Genomic DNA, 19,466 nt, shown 5'->3' on the forward strand with positions numbered 1-19,466 from the left:
CACCCACCTTCCTACATGGCTGGAACTGAGCATCAGCTGGACCCAGGATCTCTACCACTGTCTTACGGACTCTCCTGACCCCCTGGGCAGTGGAGCGTTTGATCCCATTTTATACTCTTCTTCTCTGTTTAGTTTCAACAGTAGCACCAGATTCTAAGTTTTCTCCTTTCTCTTTAACTGCCCTTGTTCAGCATCCTGTCCTGGCTTCTTTTCCTTTAGCCATCCTTTGAATTCCAGCATCCATCAGGGGTCTGTCCTTGGTGTATGTGCTCTCCTTATCTCCCTGAGTGTCCTTGCCTGCCTCGGGTTCTGCTCTCGTCTCCCAAATCCCAGGTAACCTCTGCCTTCATTCATGACAGTACAGTGGTTACAAAGTAATCCAAACCACAGACCTTAGTCATACTCCCTTTCCCTCAGTACCCACAGGCCTCTCCTAAGGATTTGACCTACATATTCCTTACATTTCATTTCCTTCCTTTCCTATCATCCCCATCTTGAGTCAGGCCAGCAAAATCTTGACCCCTAGCCAAAGCAATTGCTTCAACTGTTTCTTTCTATAGCTTGGTACTGTCATGTCATCCACAACATCTCCAGCCTTGTCCTCCCAAACCACAAATCTGATCAAGCCTCATCCTTGCTCAAATGACCTTCCATATTCTTCACTCTCTGCCGGCCCAAGTCCAGTGGTCTGCTTTCAGCCTTGAGTCATTCAGGCAACAAACTGAGCACCATTATTTGTCAGGCCTTGAAGACACTTCGTTGAGAACAAGTCGTGATCCCTGCCTTTGTGGGACCATGCTGTACCTAGGACCTTACAGACTTCCTACCCCCAACATGTACACACACCTTAAAGGACAAACTAAAATTCAGTTATCAAGGGACTATAAGAATAAAGAGTAAAGCTAACTTTAGGAGAAGCAGGCAAGACTCCTTGAGGTGATGACATTTAGGCTGAGACCTGAAGGAAGAGAAAATGCAGTGGGTAGTTCATTCCGGACAAAATCTCTCCTTCTCATGCTGGCCTTTCTTCAGTCCCTTTCCCTGTCTACTCTGCACTCCATGCAGGCTGAACCACCATCAGTACTCGCATCCACTATACTCGGGGGTGTTTCTGCCCTAGCTATGATCTTCCCATAGGAAAGAACTGGCTTGTTCATTTGGGTCCCTGGTGCCCGGCACATGGTAGGCTCAATAACTGTGAGATGAAAAACTGGGTGGTTGGATGGATGGATGGATGGGTAGGTGGGTGGGCGGATGGATGGATGGACAGAAGGATGGATGGATAGGTAGTTGGGTGGTGTATGGGTAGATGGGTGGATAGATGCATGCATGGATGGATGAATGGATAGTGGTTGAGTGGATGAACAGGTAGGTGGCTGGGTGATGGATAGGCATAGGATGCGTGGATGGGTGGGTGAGTAGGTAGATAGATGGGTGGGTGAAAAAGCATATATGCTTTAAACTGAGCTGGCTCTACTGTCTTTTGGAGATGATTTTATAACCAACAAAGCTGAGGCTTGGAGTTTGCTGGAGTTGGCTTGTGCTGCGAGAAAAGTGATGGAAAAGAATTCTCACTCAGGTTCTCTGCTACTTTAGCTACACATTGTTCTTCTATTTAATCATCCTTATTATTGTGAAATGGGCAAGCATTTTTTTTTATTAAGGTGGAATTGACATGCAATTTTATATAGTTTTAGGCATGCAACATAGTAATTCAACAATTATATGCATTACAAAATGCTCACCATAATGTGTAATTACCATCTGTCACCATATAAAGTTACTATAATATTACTGACTATATTCCAGGCAGGCATTTTGTCTTACAAATAAAAACAGTAACATTTAAAAATTTTTTTCTCAATAAACAGCCCTTAACTGGATCTTGCTTTAATTCTACGGGAATTTTTGAAGGCAGAAAAACATGAGGCACTGTGCACAGTGCTTAAGTGTCCAGCCTCTGGGGCTGGATCACGGTGTTCAAATACTGGTCCAGCCACTACCCACGGTGGGAGGTCAGTAGGTCCTAGGGAACCTCACCAAGCCCTTAGTTTCTTTATCTGTAAAATATGACTGACAACCGTACGTACTTTCAGAGGGTGGCTGGAGGATTCAGTGATAACGTATAAGAGCACAGCATCTGAAACAAAGTAAGGAATCAAACAACTGGGAGGTGCTGCTCTTATGGGACTGAGGATTCTTCAGCCTGGCCCATCCAAATGCCTCCTAAAGCTTCTAGAAGAATCCTAGCCAAAGACGACAAAGGGCATGCACTTGGAGCTATTTTTCTGGTAGAAGAGGAGAAATTCTCTTGCTCCTATGCTTCCTGACTTCAGAGTAAGCATGGAAATGGCCACAGACGCAGCAACACACACACACACCCATCCAGCTTCCATCAGCTTCTGACCATTTCCCTGCTCCCATGGCCCTATGTTACACTAGTTCAAGGCCGCACTACCCAGCTACAAATAGAGCCAGATGGCAGGGTTACAAGGTACATCACGCAGTGAGACTGTAGTTTCTCTTTGTCTGATCTGGACTTCCTCACAAGACCTCGGCTGTTAGGTGGCTGAGAACAGCTCAGTATTGTCCAGTATAAGAATTTAAACACAGCTGTTAAGGACTAACTCTGCCCCTGAGATTCCCCCCTCTTCAGCCACCCTCTCACTCCTTTTGGAAGTATTATCTAGTGTTAAGGGGAGTGAGGGTCTCTGAGTCTCTCATCAGAAGAGCTGAGACCCTCATTCACAGGCCTCTGGGGACCAAGGTCTCAAGCATGGAGCACTTCGCCTGCCCTGACACTGCCCACTCAGGGCCTTCATGGCTCAAGTTAAGGTTCTGGTCTGTCTCAGTGTGGTCAGGGTTCAGGGCGGCTCCTTGGCTGACTGGCTCCTGCTGGCCATGGGCTTCTCGCCTCCCCGCCCAAGAGGTCTCCCTCTAACCCCACAGCAGGGTCACCCTGCAGTGACCTCTGGCTCTCATCTCAGCATCTGCATCATGCAGGGAGAGCAGGAGGTCCAGAGTATGAGTTACGCCCACTTGCCCTGGATCACACCCATCCACACTCTCAGCCCTCCAGGCCTCCCTGTGTTGTAGGCCAGCCATGCTGCCCCCAGCTCATCCAGATGCTTCCTCAGCCAAACTACATCCACCCCCTACACACACACACACACACATATCCCTTTTTTTCCACCTCCACCTCCGGATGCTCTGGGAGCAGACAGGTATCCCCCCTACACAGAGGTGGAAATGCTACAGTCTCTCTCTAGGCCTAGACTTAGCTGTATTAAATGGGAAGCCAAGCAATTCTGTGAGTCTTCCTTCCACAAATCTTGACAGTTGAGCTGACGATATGTCCTCTTTATTCTGTGTTCTCCTTTCCTGGCTCTGTGTGACAGGCTCCCTGACCCAGCCTCTGGGGAAGGAGGCTCCAGATGGAGCATGGTTTAAAGGCAACAGGATGGGGTGAGAGGGATCAAAATACATTGCTTCATATTTGCCAGATACTCTCCCTCTTGCACCCATGCCTGTTCTAGGCCTACCATAGCTAAAAGCACCAGTGTCTTTCAAGACACTTTTCTTTGCTTCATTCTCACCTGTGTTCATTCAGTGACAGTTACTGAGCCCCTGACGTGCAGGCACAATGCTGAGATCCAAGTCAGTAACTGCCTGCCTTGCAGATGTAATATGAATACAGCAGAACACCTTGAACAACATGGGGTTGAACTGCATGGGTCCACTTATATGTGGATTTTTATATGTGGATTTTTCCACATATATATCCCTTCCTTATGATTTTCTTAACATTTTCTTTTCTCTAGCTTAGTTAATTGTGAGAATGTAGTATAGAATATACAAAATATGGGTTGACTGTTTATGTTATCATTCATCAACAGTACGCTATTAGTAGTTAGGTTTTGGGGGAATCAGAAGTTATACATGGATTTCGGACTGCACAGGAGGTCGGCCCTCCTTCACCCCCATGTCATTCAAGTGTCAGCTATATTCTCATCATGTGAAAAGCTGCTCAAGATCATTAGCCATGAGGGAAGTACAGATCAAAACCATAATGAGTTACTATTTCCCACCCACTAGGACAACTATCATCAAAAGATGGATACTAACAAGTGTTGGCAAGGATATGGGGGAGTTGGAGCCCTCATACATTGCTGATGGAAGTGTAAAATTGGTATAGCCACTTTGGAAAGCAATATAGCGTTTCCGCAAGTGGTTATCCAGAGAGTTAACCATACGAGCCTACAATCCCACTGCGAGGGATATACCCAAGAGAAATGAAAACATGTTCATACAAAAACATGTACCTTAATGTTCATAGTGGCATTATTCAAAATAGCCAAAAAGTGGAAATAACCCAAATGTCCATCAAATGATGACTAGGTAAATAAGACATGGTGTAGTGGCATAGTGGAATATTACTAAGATATAAAAAGGAATGAAGTACTGATAACATGCTACAACACAGATGAACCTTGAAATCATTATGCAGTGTGAACAGAGGTGGTCACAATATACTCTATTTTGTATGATTCATTTGTATGAAATGTTCAGAGTAGGTAAATTCATAGAAGCAGAAAGTAGTTTGGTGGCTGCCAGGGGTTGGGGGTGGGTAGAATGGGGAGCGGCTGCTTAATAGGTGTGGGTTATTTTTAGTATGATGAAAATGTCCTGAAGGGATATAGTGGCCGGAGTTGCACAACTCTGTGAAAATAGGAGAGCTATTGCATTGGACACTTTGAATGAGTGAAATGTGTGGTATGTAAATTATTATCTCAAGAAAGCTGTGAAAAGATGTGCTCATTTCATTCTCCCATTGAATCTCTTTCCCAGTGCCTTATATCTCCTAGAACAAATATGAGTTCAACTTCCAGTCATTGCAGTACTTTCTCCAATACACTTATTAGAGTCTGATAGTAGGTAACTTAAATACCTATTTAATGATTTTTAAGCAATTATGTGCTATTAGAAGGTAAGCTCTAAGAGAGCAGGGACTTTTGTTTTGTTCATTGTTATATCCACCATGCTTAACATAGGCCTGGCACATGGTAGGGTCTCAAACTATCATTGAATGAGCAGATGCTTTCATGGAGCTCACACACCAAATGGACACAGAAGGCCAGTGATGACTGCTATTCATCATTTACTCAATGTGTATTTACTGCAGCTTCGTGGTGTGTGGAGTGAATGAATAAAGCAGCTGTGTCTCTGTGCTGGGGGTGGGGGGAACTTACAGCAAGGGAAGCCTATACCGAGAAGGTTTAACACTTTGATGAAACACTGAAAACAAGTAATATCTAACATTCACTAAAGATTTGCATATATTGAAAGCAGAAATTCTGTTAAAGTTCCTCTTACTAGGGCTTTGTGCGAAGTCGGGCTGAGTTAAGACAGTTGTGAATCTTTAAGAAAAAGATTGTGAACAATAGAGGATGAATGAGTAGAAGGTCAATCCAGAAAGAAAGAAAATGGGTGCTCTCCAGTGATTTTGCTGGTTCCAAGGAGGCAACTCCAAGTTATGATTTTAAGTTCTTCTTGAGGTGGGGAGCAATATCGGGAAGGGGGAAAGCGCCAAGAACCATCCTCCATGTCCACTGTTGGGAAGTCTTCAAAAAGAGATAGGAAGGGAAAGAGTGACTCAGTGGCTGGGAGGAGAGGGAACAATGGTGTTTTAAAGAGATGGGGAAGATTTCATTACAGTGCAATGGCCTTCTTCAAAATGGAAAATTATGGGAGTGACAGCCAAGAGGTCAAGAGAGAGGGCAACAAGATATATGATGATGACACTGTTGGGAAACCAAGGGGCCGGCTTGTAGATACACAGCCCATGGTGGGTGATGGAGGTCTTGGAGTCAAAAATGAAAGCAAGAAAACTAGTCCAATTGACTCTTCTCATACTTACAACCTCCTCATTCCATCTCTCTTTGGCCCCACGTTTTCATTTTAATATGCAGGGTTTCTAGAAAACCCATAATGGGAAGGAGATGTGAAGCAGGGCTAGGAACTGATTAAGACATGACCATGGCTCTTGCGCAAGGCAGATCAGGGTCAGAGACTTGGAGAAATGGGAGGAGACAAGAAAAATGGGCAGAATAAGGTTCAGGGTCAAGGATGACGCCATAGAATCTAGCACAAATTGCTCACTAGAGATTGGGGAAAAGGGAAGGATGGGTCAGAGAAAGACCCAAGACCGAGGAAGCTTACGAGTTTGAAAATGAATGGGTAGATCTTGGAGGATCTTCCTAAAGGGCTCAGCTGAATTTGCAACTAGAGCTCCCCTGAGCTCACTCCCAGAGCTCAGGGGAGCTTAAGAATCAGAGTGAGCCCAACTCACAGATGACCCTGTGAAGGAGAACAAGGCGAGGTTTTCTTTTTTCTTGAGGCCAGGTACCTCCACTGTGTTTTTGGTTTGCCCAGCTATCCACCTGTCAGAAGGAACAGATGACAAAAGTGGCTTGTCTTCTTCAGAGGTGGTCTTGCCAACTGGTTAAGGGCAGGAATTTTAGCCCAGGATGCCGCTGAGGCTCTGAGGCTCCCTGGGTCTGTGTCACTGAGCATGCGTACAGGCCTTGCTCACAGCACAGTATGCACTTAAAATACTTCCCAGGCCTCGGGGACAGTTTTCTTTGGCTATTTTCACATATCTAGAATCAGGAAGTATGGCATTTTTTTCACAGTGGTATGTAAAATGATGGTGTTATCTTTCAATTTATGATTTCTTACGTTTAATAAAACACGGAAGTAGACATCTAGTAAGAGGCAGTTGGGGTGTTTTGTGGTTATTCTACCTGTGGTAGATTCATGGTTCCATCAACGTCTATGGGTTTCATTTTTGACTCCAGGTGGGTTGAGCCTTTTCCCTGGGGACAGAAGTCTGGCCCTGTCAGCCGAGGAGTCACTTCCACTGAGGGCAAGTCTTGGCTTGGCTACTACTCACCATGAGACCAGGGCTAGTGCCGTCACCTCTCTGAACCTCAGTTCTCTCTCCTCTATACGGGGGATAACATGTGAGGACAGAATGGCATAGAGTCCTATAAAGGGCTTAGCACAGTGCTGCATTGCATACACATTGAATAATGGTGATGATGAGACTAATAATTAAATAATAGCATTACCTTATATAGCCAGATTACGTTTCCTAAGAAGTGTTATTATTTCTGAAATACCTGGGGACCCCCACCACAAAACATCCAGCTTGGATTCTCAGCAGGAAGGGATCTCAGAACCCAAACCAGCGCTCCTATCTGTGCTGGTGTGCGTCCAGGACTGCGGCCTCACCTCACACGCTGTCCCCCCACTGCCGTCCTCCTTTCTGATCCAGCTTTCCATCTCCCCAGCACTCCCTTCCTCTGGACTTTGGCCCCTCTGGACACATTCCTTTAGGAACTATTTGCCTTGGGAAGATGGCTGGCTCATCTCCCTTGGAAAAGACCACCATAAACCGCAGGGTTTCTCAAGCAACTTCTGACCCAAGAGCTTCCCCAACGAGGTTCCTCTCTGTCCCCATCAGCCCCCTGTCTCCTCTTGCACCATTGCTCCCTTTGCCCAGTGGTCTGCCTCTGTCCTTGCTGGGATTCCCTCAGTACCCGGTAGCCTACATATAAGTGCATGTTTTTCTCGAAGCCTCTTATCTCTACCTAATGAGTCTGGCTTATCAAAATCAGTCAAGATCTATGTTTATCACCAAGTAACTCACACACCAAGGCCTCCCCGTATCTTGAGAGCTCCCTGGCATTTCCCATCCGAAGTTCTCCACAGTGTTGAGAGCATTGCACGGATTTCCTCTCCCAGTGGTAGAAACAGGCTTTCCTCTGGAGAGTGGGGGGCTGCAGGGACTCTACCAGTTCCCTTCTTTATCGCTGATACTTCTCCTCACTTCATGAGGACGCAAGCTGGAACTAATGACTTTTCCCCAGGTTGGCCCTCCGGCAAACTTTCCTCTTTTGAGGTGAGACCCACTCCCCCAATCTACCTTGTTCCACCTTGAATAGCTGATATGCCTCGTTGCATGAGTCCCAGGGTTAGGAAAACCCAGATTTTTAGGTGCACCTTTGCCAACAGAATTGTACTGTTGCACAAGCCACTCCGGCATGGCATTTGATGAAAGTTCTCTGACATCGCTCGTTTCCCCTCGAGGTCTGGTTTTCATGGGGTTGGATCTGGAGCAGCACCGTGGGCCCTCCAGATGCCCCTTGGGAAAGCTGTGGAATTAGGACTTTTCACTGGGTTTGCGACACAGTGGAATGACTCTCATGGTCTAAGGACGGTGCCAAAAAAGTCCTAGCTTCTCAGAACTTGTTTCTGCTCGCTTAAGAATCTTAAGGCCATAGTGCAGTGTGCTGGCTGGGATGGGGCATAGGGCTTCACACAATGCAGTGGCACTGTGGCATCCTTGAATCAGAGACAGGCAAGCACAACGTGTTAGACAAGACATATCTATCTGCCTTTCTGTCCATCTGTATATCCCCCCAAAATTGTGGCATTTAAGCCAGGCTGCGGAAGACAACGTGGCATCATAAAGATGTCTAGACTACAGCAAGATGAGCCAAACTCAAGCCAGGGGTAGAAATAAAGCGAAGAAGGGCTGCCCACCTTGTACGCAGTTCTTACCCGGCTAATGGGGAGAGGCAGTGGAGAGAAATGAGTGGGCTTTCTCCCACTCCCAAATGGCCACGCTACAGAGGTCTTCTCTTAGGGGGATTTGAAGACTGAAGCACCTTGTGCAGGCAGGTTTTGGAACCTGGGGCCACACTAGTCCAAGCTCTCCAGGGCTCTGCTCTCTGTTCATGCCCGCAAAGGATGGAGGAAACGCGCTGGCTGGCCTACTGGTGGCAGCCTGTGTACTGCCCTCTGGGCACCCAGCTTGTCCCTTTTCCCAGTCTCCCCATCCCGGCTCTCCACTTTGGCCCTGCTCCCACGGACTAGGGTGCCACAAAGATTCTGCCCGCCCGCCCTCATGCACAAAGGCACGTCTGTCTGGAGCAGAGAAGGGCAGGCCCTCAGGGGAGGGCCTGGCCTCCACACCTCTCCCCTTAAGGAAACAGACAGGTCCAGTCCAGTGCGTTGGGGAGAGGCTCTTGCCCTCGTTAAACATCTCACAGGCTCAGGCAGAGAGGCACAGTGACTGCGTGAGAGGAAGGTGCTCTGTTTTGGGCACCTAGTGGGACAATGCTATGTGAGAGGGGTGTGACACCACCCAAATCAAATCAGATTAAACCAGTCCGGAGACAACGAACTGCTGCCCAGTCCTTTGCTCCTCCATCAGTCAAAAATCTGTCCTCTGAAAATCTCCTCGATTTCCTAATTAATACACATAAGAGAAGACACTAACCATTCTGCATTTGTCCTCTCTCCGAGACTGTGATTTACAGAGTGACTTTGAGCTTCACTGTGGCTGTCACTGTTCCCATGCACTTATTTGAGCTACCCTTAGTTAAGTATAAGGGACCTGACAAAACACTAGAAAGGAATAAAGGTGAGGTCATGGTCAAAGGCATGGGCTCTGCAGTCAGGATTCCTGGATTTAAATCCAGAAAGGCAGTTTGCCTACACGAGGAGACCAGGGATGAAGCCTACCCCACGTGCTTGCTCAAAGGATGCAACAAGGTAACACGAGTGAAGCACATGGCTCCCAGCACACAGAAAGCATCTCAGTAGTTTTAGCTATGGTTACGATTATTCAGAATGAGTAAAACCCACTTCCTGTGCTTGATGGAGGGTGAGAAGTGAAATCGTCCACGAGACAGACCATGTAGGCAGCAGGATGGGAGTGTGAGAACTGGGGAAGATGGAGTCCTGGAGGATGTGGGGGAAGCTGTAGCTGCTCGGCCAGGACAGACAGGCATCGCAAGTGTGGATATGGATGAAGGAATGGCTTCACCGGGGCCCCACATGTGGGACATAGGTGGTCTTCTCCCCACAGGGGGCTGGGTGCTGCTGGGCAGGGTAATGGGCAGGACACACAGGGTCACCTCATACTCATACTCATTTGGAGTCGGGTCATAGAGGACCTCGGTGCCAGTCCGGACTTCTGACTCTTATCGGCAAGCTCTGGGGAGCCAGTGGAGGTTTTTGTGAAGGGAATTTGGTAGATGCTTCTAGTAACATTTTACAGGAAAATAGTGGTGGTGGGAGAGGGCAGGGCAGAGGCAGAGCAGAGGCCACGGGGCACAGTGCTCTGGGTTTCCATCCCTGAGCAATTCATCAGTCTTCAGGTGCTTGCTTACTGCTCATCTTCCTCCCTGGACTGCACTCTGGTCAAGGGCAGGGGCCGCGTGCTTCCTCAGCACTGTCGTACCCCACTCAGCACCATCCCCGGGGCTCCATCAACTGTTATTGAATGGAAATAGGAAGGGAGATGATGGGTCCAAAACCACGGCCCGGGGTAGGCGGGGACAATGAGGAGGATTTGACAAATGACAGGAACTTAACATAGGAATCACCAGATAACTCGGGGTGTGGGTATGCAGGATGGAGGCAGGAATGGAGAGGCTGTTCACCGACAAAGTAGACATAAGCAGGAGAATCCCACTCTACAGAGCAGAGGTGAGCTCCCTGGGGCGAGTGCCTCATCGGAAAGGAGTCACCCACCCATTCAGAGCTGAGAGTGGGGCAGGCAGTGGGGTAGGGCAGTGGGGGTAGGGCTCGGTGGAGAGGGGAGGTGCAGGACAGTCAGAGCAAAGGGAAGAGAGAATCTGCAAGGGAGAACAACCTGGAACCTGAACAGAGCAATGGACAGAGGCGGCTACCCTGGGGGGCACTCTGCATTCTCAGATCCATGATATAAGAGTTCTCTCAGGGAAGCCACGGGAGATAGGCCCAAGGCACAGGGCCACAGCATTCAAAGGGGAAGCTGTCACTGGTCCATGCTGCGCAAACCTTCAGAGGCTCAGCAGGTGGAAAATGGAAGACAGAGCTGAAGGATCAGCCTCGTGCCTCTAAGCTCTGTTGTTCTAATTACGCCTTACACTGTCACTGAGTCCTTCTGGAGGAGGATCCGGATGCCATGGCCTCCATTACCAGAAACTTTCCACGGCTTTCCACTTCCTAGACAGTCAGGTCCAGAGTCTGTGTCAAAGCATTTCAGTGACTCCACATCTGGTCTTAAAAGCACCCCTTCTCCTACATCCTTCCCCATCCCATCAGTCCGTGGCTCTCCCTCTCCTTGGTGCATGCCAGGGACTCTCACGCCTTCATGGTTGGTGTAGGCTGTTCCTTCAGCCTGGAAGGTCCCTTCCCCCACCTACATGGCTGCTAGTTACAACTCTTCTTATCCTTCAAGGCCTCTGTCGAATGCTACCTCTCCTGCAAAGCCTTTCATGATATTTCCAGGAGGTAGGGTCCTTCCTCCCTTCCAGGACCCATGGAGTGCTTTGTCTAGCAATTACTCCATTCTTTCTAGGATTCCATAGAGCTGGTAGCTTGTCTCTCCCCTCTGCTAGCTTATGTATGAGAGCAGAGGACATGTTCTATCTTTGAATCACCCACAGCATGAGCTCTCATGCACAGAAGGCAGTCAACCAATACCAGCAAAGTGTATGAAGGGAGAAGTACTCCAGAGCAGGAGTGGCTGGGAGCTCTACCATTTCCCACTATTTGTTTGGAAATTCTGGGGTGCTTCATAGTTATTTGGCCTTAGGGGTCACTCTGTAAATAAATATCTTGGCCCAGCAGTGCATTGCCTTATAAGCACATGTATTACCCATGATCTCTAGAGCCATTTTGATAGTGAGGATACACTCTTATACCTACATGAAGATTTTGCTGAGCATTGCCTGGAGTTAAAGAAAAATGGAAAAACTTAGCCTGGCCATCAGAAGTGCTTTGTCATTATGTGCTATCCCTGATGGCAGTTTAGAGAAAGCCCTAGACAGTTCCACTAGGATTATAAATGTATTTCAAGAGCCATGAATTAGGAGGATAAAGTTTCCCAAACACTCAATTTACAAACTCAAAAAGCATCTGTTCATTCAATCATCTATCTTTTCCTTCTGCCCCTCCACATGGGCTCTAATGGTATTTAGATGTAATGAATATCCTGATTTATTTCTCAACAGCTTGCTGTCTGTAAGGAAAACATATATTCAAGAAATACATTCAGCAAGGTTCAGTGAGCACCTACTATGTGCCAAGAGTGTGTCTGGGTTAACGATGTACAGTACACGAGTCAGGGTAGTTCTTTCTGCAGTCTGTGTTTTAGGGGTTAGATATTTTCTGTTTTGTTATATAAAACTGAGAACAGTTTAGGACTGCTGTAGACAGTCCTGCCTTTTTTTTTTTCCTACTTTGTTTTTATTTTAGGATAGACATTTATAAAACACAGCTGGCTAAATGCTAAATGCAGCTGTGAACAACAGAATTTAAATATATCTCTAATCCAACAAACCTGGTTCTTGGCAAGAATGGGAAAAAAAGTTAATTGTTTTTTAATTTAGTCTTACACACACACACAAAGAGTAGAAGGGTAATATAGCCAAAGGGTAATAGTGAGTGATTTTTTTTTCTTAAGTTCATTTTACTTGGATTCTGCACTATAGATTGGACAGGAGTTTTCCAAAACATTCAACCTGTGAGAAAAGTCTTCCTCTATTTTCATAATGATAGAAACCACCCTTTTCTGAGCATTCGTTCTAGGCTGGGCAGATGGCTTAAGAGAGCTTTGCCTGACTTGCCTCACTGCACCCTCTGGGGTATATGCCATTTACGCATGAAGAAACTAAGGCTCAGAACAATGAACTCGCCTGCAGTCACACTGTCGGTGAGGGATAGGACCGGAACGTACAGCCAGCTGCCTGACTTCAGGGCCCACATTGTAGCCACAACTGGGATTTTTCTTAACCCACCTGCATTGCGACACAGTGGCACCAAAACATACTTGAGAGGTGAGTAATGACAAGACTGGGAAAATGGAGAGTATTGTAAATGCCATTGCCTTTGCTTTCATTCTGAAGGACAGATGCCAGAAATACGCTAGCTGCTACCCAACAGAACCCCCTGGATAAGTGTCTTTCTCTGTTCTGTATTTCAATACATAGTCATTTTCTCTTTAATAGTAAGATAGACCTGCATACATGTTTTTTAGAAGGAAGTTCAGTAAAGCATGATTAATATTAGTACTACAGACTGAATATCTGGTAATAGAGGGCCCATTAAGTAAATTGTAGGGAAATGCACTGCGACTGTGAAGAACTCTTTTTTAAAAGAATGTAAAATGGAATGGAGAATGCCCGTGATAAAGTGAAAAAGTAAGTTAAAAGTCTATAAATACTGTATGATCCCTTTTTTGTTTACTACACACATGCTGTCTGGATGCATCAATAGACAGGGAGGTAGATAGAGATGGACACACAGAAACACAGGAAGAGGACTAGAAAAAGATTAATATCACCATTATTTTAAAAGCGATCATCTCCGGACAATGGGTAAACTGTTTTTCTGGAATTGGCTACCTTTCCCATAGTGAAATGTATTAATGATGTAAAGATAATAATTTTAAGTAACACATACTCATTAACCCAACAATTTCAGTAAACAATTTTTGAGTATCGACTATGTACCAGGTACTATGTGTTCCAAACATTAGAAAAGAAAATACAGACAAAAAAGAAAATCTGCTGATATCCCTGCACCACTCACATTCTGGACGATCTCCTTCCAGACTCTTTCAGTGCAGTTTTTGGAACTGAGGAGTCAAAGAGCAGGCAGCCCTGAACCCTGGTCAATAGGAGTTCGTTCAGCCAGTCGGGGCCAAGCAGCCCCCAAGTCCCAACTCTGCCACTTGGACCAGCAGACGACACTGCCCCTAAACTTTAGCTTCGTTCCCAGTGACCAGGACTAAGAGTGGTACCCGCCTCACCCGTCTCTCAGAGGATGCAGTGAGTTACAAGTAAAGTACCTGAGGTACATAGTAAGTCATGTTATTATTATTGCTGTATGTAGAACAGATACGCTGCAATTCTGCTTTGTTTTCCTTCTCCTTTTTTCCCAAGAGTGTAAATAGTTGTGTTTCTCTTGGACAGCAGAGACTACTGTTCGGGTCCTTTGGGCGTATAAAGTCACCTTTGGCTTTTGTGTGCAGGTGAGACCACCCAGTTAAAGCCTTTTGGCCTCATACCCAAGCCAAAGCTGTAAAGGACAGAGAGAGGGGCCATGGTGGAGAAGAGCTTGTGTGCGCCTTTCAGAAAATCGTTGGAGTCAGTGCTGGACAAAAATCTTACTTAATTGGGTTTGGAAACCTAATAAATCTGGCAAGTTATAGGCAATAGGACATCTAAACTTTCATGGCTTATTCTGATCACTTCTTGCCTTTGAGCCTTGGTGTTCTATTCTGTCTTCTGAATGGAGGTACTTAGGGCTCTTGGGAAGGACAATGGCCCAGTGGCAGGCTCATTCTTGGAAGAACCTGCCTGTTTCTAGCCGTGGCATGTCCTGGCTGCAGCCTAGCCACCATCATCTCCTTTCTGCACAGTTCTGAGGCCTCTGAACTCATGCCCTGCCTTCCCTCTCACCCCTCTTAGGGTCTGTTCTCCACTCACAACCTGATAAGCATCTTAAAATGCCCATCATTGTATGTTACCTCCTAATTTGAATCCCCAGTGACTTTCCACCACCCTCAGACAAAAGCCCCAACTTCCGACATGACTCCACCTCTCTGTGTGATCTGTCCTTTGCATGCTTCCCCATTTTGAGCACATCTTCCCCCTGTCCACAGTGCTTGAAGTATCCTGGCCTTCTGTTGGCAGGCGAGAATTCTACCACTGAACCACCAATGCCTGGTCTTCTGTTGGAATTCTAGAACACACCACCCACTTGCACACCTCAGGACCTTCCCCCTAGTCTTCCTTCCACACAGAATATTCTTGGCCTTACTCTTCGCTTGTGTGATGCCCCTCGTTCTTCTGGCCCTCTCTTCTGTGCCACGACCTTAGAGAGGCTTTCCCTGGCTACCTGATTTGTCACAGCTCTTCTTGTTGGTGCCTTGTTTGTCCCTTTTCTAGACTTGGCCTGAACAAATGTCTACGATTTCACATATTTATGTGTTGGCTTACTTGGTGTGTGTGTCTACGTGCTCAGCCTGCCTGTCCCCGGTGTTCCCTACCCTTTGAGAATATAAGGTCTCCGAGGGCAGGGACTGTATCTTTCCCTTTGTTGCCGTGTCCTCTGGCAGAAGCCCTCTGAGAGAAGATGCCCAATAAATATGAAGGGAAGTGAGAGAAGGAAGGTGGGAGGAAGGAAATCTCCGAAAAGGGGGATGCTTTTCCAGGCAGGCCAGTTCCCCGGGAATGTGGGCAGGGTGTCTTGCTCAGCCCTAGCATTACTGTGCAAGTTTAAAAATAAAACCCCTGGGTGGAGTGAGAGGCCTTCAGAGAGGATGGGGGAGAGATAATGAGAAACATGAGCAGCCAACGCAGGCCCAGCAGGATGTGGGACTGGCCAGGAAGAGAAGGGGACCTTAACTCCGGGGAAACACTGACTTTGGGGGTGTAATACTCTGACGAATGTAGGACTCCTAATTAGTCACCGAGGTCTTTCTCTTGATCTGCAGTATAGGAAGACTTTAAAGTCGCCAATTCAGCCTCTGCTTCCGTCCTACAGTAAGACATGTTGAGAGCTCTTTTGAAGAGATGTTCTTTATCCTCGCTGAAACAGGGGCCTCCACACCCCACATCTGACTGCCGTTCCGTCAGAAGAAGGAAAGGCCAGGAGGTAACAGAGGCAATTAAGCCTGCTTTGGCTCACCCTCCCCCTGACCTTCCCCAGGGCCTGTCCCAGCGTGGGATCTGAACCTCCCACCACAGTAGGGTCCCAGCCAGACATCCTAAGGTATATCCGCCCTCCAAAGGCTTGGCTCAGTTCTGGGGCAGCGTAAGTCAGGGAGGGTCAGGTCAGCGGATCACTGGAGACAACTCGGACATCGCCTTGGAAACGCTCTCCCCCGATGTGCGCTGCCTCCATTTGGATCCACCCTGAACCAGCTGTGTGTTCAATCCTCGGGCCTCAGTGGGAGGTGGAGAGGCATCTGGGGAAGGTCAGAGTGGGTCAGGAAGGGGTCCCCCTCCTTTAAGGAAGACCATGAATCTTCAGGCCTTCGTGAGAAGTCTGACATCCCAGGAGAGCAGCGGGCTAAAAATCCATAATCTGGTTCTGGCCCTGGTGGTGCGAGGATGGGCCGAGCTGAGTGCAGGGGCTGCCAGCATCCCCTCCTTCAGACCATGACCTGGACCCCTTCCCATAATCCATCTCTCTGCACTGCTCCAGAAGCCAAGTGATGTGCTCATGGTCACCTGGTGCAAGCAAATATTGGCAAGCCTTTAACACATTGATCGCCGCTGGGTTTTTTTCCATATCCACAGCTATGTGATGGTCAGGAAGGCCACAAAGGAAGGAGTATAGAGAGGGACAGCTGGAGCTCTACACACCATGCTTAACCTCCAACCCACTCTCTAGAGGCAGCTCTTATAGAGAAGGAGCCCAGAGCATAAAAAGGACCGGTTTCTTACACAAGGTCACGCAGTGGGGAGGGATGGAGCAGCGGACGGCCTCAGTGCAAAAGCCAGGCCGGGCCAGTCTATGCCAGCCTGTCCCTTTCAACTCAGCAGTTGGATTTTCAAATGACTTAAGCTCAAAGTCCTAGACCAAGGCGCTAGAGCAGTATTTGTGAGAAGTCTGTGCCCTGAAGAACCTTACAACCCTGGATGGGTGGGAATCCCAAAGCCATTATGTGAACTGAGCAGAAGGAGGCTACTGAAGTTGACTCCTATAATTGTTGGAAACGCCCACAGCCTCAAAGTACTGAACAAGTAGCCTGTGTATATTTCATGTTCAGCTCCTTAACAGTGCTCTGTTGCTTTCTTGGCTAGTTCTAGGTTCCTGACACAAGGATTTTATTTATTTTACTTATTTTTATTTTTAAAGATATTTTATTTATTTATTTATTTGACAGAGAGAGAGAGAGAGAGAGAGAGAGAGAGAGAGACAAGCAGAGGGAGTGGGAGAGGGAGAAGCAAGCTTCCCGCTGATCAGGGAGCCCAAAGAAGGACTCAGTCCCAGGACCCTGGGATCATGACCTGAGCCGAAGGCAGACGCTTAACAACTGAGCCACCCAGGCGCCCCGATACAAGGATTTTAAAGTGCTGAGAAAGCACAGGGTGATAACTGTCCCTTGAAACAACAACAAAAAACTGATGAAGAAACAGCAGGACAGCAGATGACCTTCATGTCCCAGGAACATTTTTTTAGATCAATTAAATTCTTACAAAGCGTTCTAAAAAAAGCCTTAGCCAGACTACAGACTTGTCAATAATTATATTTTATTGGGCAAATACTGTGTTGTGTGTTACATCCTAAAACCTTTTTGGTGCTTTACACGGACTGTTTCACTTGAGTTTCAACCCAGCCCTACGGGAGAGCAGCACCCAACGTTGACAATGTCATGCAGAACGGACTTAGCCTCTATTGACACCCATACTTGTGGCAACAACCCCAGAAAACAGGTGCCCCTGTTCTATTTCACAGAAATGGAGAAGTTGTGTAACTTGGCCAGGGCCATGCATCTGTTGATTCAGAGCCAGAATTCAAAGCCAGCCCTTCCCCGGAGTCCATGCCTTTGGCCATTTTGCTCCCCTACCATTAGGCAGCACAGACTGTCAGTCTGAACTAATGAAAGGGTAATGAGAGCGGTGGGTCAGAATTGGAACCATGAGATGAATCTTGGGCTTCTCTGTTGACTCTCTCTCCAAGGAACTTAGGACTCTGCTTCTGGAGCTCTCAACAAAGTCATCCAGGACCAGTTCAGGAGAACAAAGCAAGTTTTCTGTAGCCACCTGGGCAAAGATTTTGTGCATGCTCCTCTAATTTAAATTCTTTATCACCAAAGCCCGAGAAGCCTGGGCCAACCCAGCCCAAGACCCTGAACTGAGGGAATGTTCTCTGGGCTGCAGACTTGCTCTGTGTGGGCTCTAGGGAGTGACTGGAGCCTTCATCTCAGCTCTCCCTTTGTTGCCATTTCTAACTCTGACAGAGATCCTGAGGAAAGACAAGAAGACTTTTATTTTCTAGAGATTCTTTATGGCCCCAGAAATACTGGTGCAGCCCCTTGCACACATTGATTAACCAAAGCAAACTGCTTCTGTTCCCACCTGACTGATGGTTCTAGCTGCCTCCGTAAGTGCAAGCACCAGAACTCACTGGATCAATGTTTCCCTTCTAGGTGCCTGACATCACTGCCTTGCCTTTGATGCCCATCAGCCAAAAGACGTTATCCGTCTCTAAGCATGAACAATACAATGAAGCTGGATTTTCCAGGCAACCAGAGTGAGTTCTCTGAAGAGGTGAGACCAGGCTGGCTAAGCCAGATTTGGTGGCATATGGCTTGGGGACCTATGAGGGGTGTGTTCCCCTAAGTCAGGGTCAGAGGTGCTTGGTGCAAATTTGTCAGCTTTGCCTTCAGATGTGATGCACCGCTTTCTAGAGCTATGAGGAACAACAGACTGGGAGATCCCACAGCTGGCCTTGGCCTTGGCTTTCCCACTCCAAGACTGAATGATTCACTCATTCATTCATTGGGCCACTATTTGTTGAGCGCCTGCTCTGTGGCTAGGCTCTGTCTTAGGGATACAGCACGAAACAAGATGGACGAGCTTCTGCCCTCGTGAGGCTCATGTTCTAGTGGGAAAGATGGGCAACAGTAAGTCTTGGGAAAACTGAAAAGTAGAGACTGGGACAAGTGCCATGAGAGGGAGAGACAGGAAAGAAAGCTTCTTTGGGGAGTTCCCAAGAGAGGTGAGGCCTGAGGGTGAAAAGATCTGCTATGTGAAGAACAGGGGGAGCATTCCAGGCAAATGGAACAGCAGTCGTAAAGTCTGAGAGGCAGGCAAGGACATGGCACCACAGAGGAACAGGAAAGAGGCCGGTGAGGCTAGAGTGGGGGGGATGGTGTGTGAGAGGAGCAGAGTCAGGATCTTGCTCCCCAAGAGGTCTTGGGCTGCTTACTCACCTTCCTGAAAATCCCCTCTTTCCTCCGAAGTGTGCTCTGCTTGCTCCAAGAACTTACCCTTGCTTAGCCACATCCAGTACCTCTTCAGAAAGAACAAGGAAGAGAGTTCTTTTTGTGGCAGGTGGGGCCTGTCAAAGGCATGGCTCTAGTTTTACCCGGCGACTCTTGTGGGGATGGTGCCCACAAGGACAGGCATGGATGAGAAGTGTCCCAGCGGTGGGCATGGTGTGTTGTTGCGTTAGCAGGCTTGCTGCTGCTCCCAGGAACTCAGCAATAAGGCAGCATTTGGCTTTGCCCTGCTTCTTTCAGAGGGTTCTCCGCCTGCTCTCACCTCTGATAGCCTCAGGGGTCCTTCTGGGCTTCCTGCCCTTATGTAGTTCCCTTTCACAACTGGGCTCTCTGCCCTTCTCAGCAGCCCGATGGAATCATTGCCTCTGGAATGCATGCCTGCTCCTGT

At 47.5% G+C, this 19,466-nt stretch overlaps 1 protein-coding gene and 1 long non-coding RNA gene across 7 annotated transcripts in view; one reads left to right on the forward strand and one right to left on the reverse strand.

Annotated features, from left to right (window-relative positions):
* The window catches only part of FGF1 (fibroblast growth factor 1), a 98,955-nt gene that overhangs the window by 63,860 nt on the left and 15,629 nt on the right, over positions 1 to 19,466 (reverse strand). Inside the window, exon 3 of one of the 6 annotated variants that reach the window (XM_059174917.1) lies at positions 2,091 to 2,140. The exons of the other annotated variants lie outside the window; for them this stretch is intronic. The gene's annotated coding sequence lies outside the window, so the exon portion shown is untranslated. The remainder of the gene's footprint in view (positions 1 to 2,090; positions 2,141 to 19,466) is intronic. 6 annotated transcript variants of the gene reach the window in all.
* Positions 6,617 to 19,466, forward strand: part of LOC131832197 (uncharacterized) — a 49,826-nt gene continuing 36,976 nt past the window's right edge. The window contains exons 1-4 of the long non-coding RNA XR_009353939.1: positions 6,617 to 12,896; positions 13,673 to 13,914; positions 15,560 to 15,720; positions 18,224 to 18,344. This is a non-coding gene — a long non-coding RNA (uncharacterized LOC131832197). The remainder of the gene's footprint in view (positions 12,897 to 13,672; positions 13,915 to 15,559; positions 15,721 to 18,223; positions 18,345 to 19,466) is intronic.

The sequence above is a fragment of the Mustela lutreola genome, chromosome 5 (assembly GCF_030435805.1).
Source record: "Mustela lutreola isolate mMusLut2 chromosome 5, mMusLut2.pri, whole genome shotgun sequence".
Taxonomy (NCBI): domain Eukaryota; kingdom Metazoa; phylum Chordata; class Mammalia; order Carnivora; family Mustelidae; genus Mustela; species Mustela lutreola.